This window comes from Oratosquilla oratoria, chromosome 5 (genome assembly GCF_046742065.1).
Source record: "Oratosquilla oratoria isolate Oo_2021 chromosome 5, ASM4674206v1, whole genome shotgun sequence".
Taxonomy (NCBI): domain Eukaryota; kingdom Metazoa; phylum Arthropoda; class Malacostraca; order Stomatopoda; family Squillidae; genus Oratosquilla; species Oratosquilla oratoria.
The window spans coordinates 45,530,379-45,533,756 of NC_134781.1; the positions used below are offsets into that span (position 1 = coordinate 45,530,379).

Genomic DNA, 3,378 nt, shown 5'->3' on the forward strand with positions numbered 1-3,378 from the left:
ACATATCAAGCTTCTGACAACAGGATGTTGGTCCTCTTTTCTAGTGATACCGAATGTCATGGAAAGAAAAAAACAAAAACAATTTCCATTACCTTTAATTACTTTGACAGCAAGGGGTTCACTTGTGTTTTTGAAAGTCTTATTTATTTTTCCAGAGGGACCAGATTTTTTCTTAAATATCAGACGTCCACCAGAGTTGTTGCAGATTGCTCGCTGTGTTGCAACTGTTATTGGATTAAATTTGTAGATAATCTCCTGTTGCTGAACCCCTATGATCTGGACAATTGGAGATGGTGGCTCTGACAGAGAAGTTGGAGATGGTGGGTCTGATGAAGAACTTGGTGGTAAAACTTCTGGGGCACGTTCGAAGAAGGGCTTCAGGTTGCATCCATTCACTTTATTTTTAAGGGGGATATTCGTGGATACATTAATGAGATAGTACAGTCCCTTTTCACAAACTTGAGCCACCTCATAGGGACCATGGATCAGTTTGTTTGCCTCTTTTTCTATCTGTTCTGCGTAGGTTGTAGCGCAGCACATTGTCGACTACGATAGAATGCTTTTGTTTGTATCGCCTTCTTGCAAAATCAGCCTGCTGTTTTGCCTGAGCTCGCTCGAGGTTGGCATCTGCTTGCTTGAAGACAACATCCTGAAAGATAAAAATAACATATTATCGATTCATGTATAAAAATATTGTTAGCTCATTAGTAGAGTATCTAGTTTCTGTGAGAACTGTCCCAGGTTTGATAAAGATACTGCGTATGCACAGTCATCACTTTTGTATAAAAATTACCTGCAACATTTGGAGGTTTGAGAGTGTAGCTTGGAAGTCAGACTTGTCAAATTCAGGATCATTATGATCATCAGGATCAGAGGTACAGTCAGCAAATTCGTGATCCACATCAATGGGAAGGACAGGTTCTCGTCCATATAGCATCTTGAATGGGCAAAACTTTGTGGAAGCCTGGATTGTAGATCTCAGAGCAAATAGGACATCATGCAAACATTTGTCCCAATTTTCATGCCGATCACTCAGAGTTCGAAGGAGCAGGTTTTGAACAGTTCGGTTATTGCGCTCGACTAATCCGTTTGCCTGAAATTTAAAATCCTTTGGTTTAAAAATATGTATATTAATTTTGATTAATTTCACAATCCCAGCAAACACATTTCTACAAACGCGATTTTTTGAAGTACATTAATTAACATATGTGACACTCGGGAGGTCAAACCCAAACCTCTATATGTATAATGCTAACAAAAAAATGAACACAAGTGTGATAACACGAAATACGATTTAAATCGCTATGTGGAATAAAAAAAAAGATCCTGATATACTCATGACGAAATATTGACTGATTTTAATGAAGATAATGGAAAGTGGACTTCGGACCGTTGAACAACTTCTACAGAGAAAAAATATATATACAGTTTTACAAAAATACATTTATTGGAACTGTTTAATCTTTTGGGTTTGACCAGAGTCTGGGTACTTAAATAATTACCAAAGAAAACCGTATCAACCCGATTGTTGAACAGTGTCCTGGATTGTACTCATCTATAATAACAAGAGTTATCTATGTATGGGTGCGAGTACATGGAACATGACAGCAGGATGGCTATCTATAAAGAGTGAGAATTGTTCAGTGCGTAGAACAACCAGAATCTCATATATCAAGTTTAGACATCATTAGCTGAATCAAGTCTGACAGTCATTTCCGTTACTTTGAGGAAAGCTCGGATTGACCCCAGGTTTTTATAATCTTACCTAATTACATAAAAATTATGTACATAATATATGTTAAGATTTATAATAATGGTTATAAACCTTTACAAGGGAAAATTAACAATATTATGAAGTAGAGTTGTTCGAGCCGTTCTCCATTAACGTAAAAAATAGTAACCGGTAAAAATGAAAAGCAAGTTTTAATATATAAACAACATCCAAAGATAAGGAAATAAGATACTAGAAACATGTAATAATATTGAACGGCTGTGTATAAAATAAAGTTCTTAATTTTCTAAGTCGAAGTTATATATCAGTTCTCGAACAAATCTTGGAAGGTTCCAACACAACACATCCTGTATGTAAATCTTTTGACATATTTTTATGGGAACCTAATATCATTGATACTTCTTCTTTTGAAGAGAAATTACATATGCTCAATAATGCTTTTCTATATGATCCAGGAAGTTTATGTATAATTATAGTAGAGATTTGAAAGGTGTGTACGTTTGTCAGACATACAGTAAATAATCTTTCGTCACTATCAATATGCACGAGACAAATGTGTAACATCCTCATGGGACACAAAAGCGTTATGTTCTTGAGAGTGTATCTGCTATCACACTATATTTGCCTTTAATGTGGCAAATGACCAAGTTTAATGGCTGAAGATACAAGCTCCATCGAGTCAATCTCTGGTTCTGATTGATTTCTCATTTTATGTAAGAAGCTCAGAGGGTTGTGATCTGTAAAGACCTTTATAGGATGGCTAAGGAGCCTAAATAAGCTTCAAAGTGTTTGAGGGAAGAAATAAGAGCAAGAGCTTCCTTCTCAATAGTAAAGTAGGATTTTTAGTGGAGTAGTAACTTTTTACTGCAATACACTATAACATATAACGTCGAATCTTTTTCTTGAAGTAGAACTCCACCTATTCCAGTTTTACTTCCATCGACTTGAAGATGAAATGGTGAAGAGAAAGCAAGTGTTTGAAGAACTGGGGAATTCATTAGAACCAATTTAAGTGCTTGGAACATTTCGTCACACGCAGTAGTCCATTCGAATAGGTGGTTCTTCTTCAATAAGTTGGTGAGTGATTCGGCTAAATCCGAATAAATCTTAACGAATCATCGGCAAAAATCGTCCATACCAAGAAATCGCCTGACTTGATTCTTTGTTGTGGGAGGGTGAACCTCCTTCAAGGCTTGGGTTTTAAAATCCAGCAGTATCACCTTAGAGTCTCCGACCATAAACCCAAGAAAAGGAAGCTGGGCTTTACTGAATCACACTTGGCGAGGTTGATGGTCAGGTTAGCCTGGTTTACTCTAAGAAGGAAAGAACGTAATTATTTGATATGAGCAGACCAATTTTGACTGAAAATAACGATGTTATCCAGATAGTTACGAACTCCTTTATGTCCTGCTATTACATTATTAATCAACCTCTGGTAGGTTGCGGGGGCGTCCTTTAAGCCAAATGGCATAACCTTGAATTGAAATAGCCCATCGGCATCGGGTGTGACAAAAGCAGTTAGCTTCTTAGCTTGAGGTGATAGAGGAACACCGTAGTATCCTTTAAACATATCTAACTTCGTAATATACTTAGCAGTACCGATAGCGTCGATTATACCATCGATCCTTGGCAGAAAAAAAGCATCG

General features: G+C 36.9%; 1 pseudogene; it reads right to left on the reverse strand.

Annotated features, from left to right (window-relative positions):
* Positions 1 to 1,090, reverse strand: part of LOC143025248 (uncharacterized) — a 1,577-nt pseudogene extending 487 nt beyond the window's left edge.
* Between the last annotated feature and the right edge of the window lie 2,288 nt (positions 1,091 to 3,378).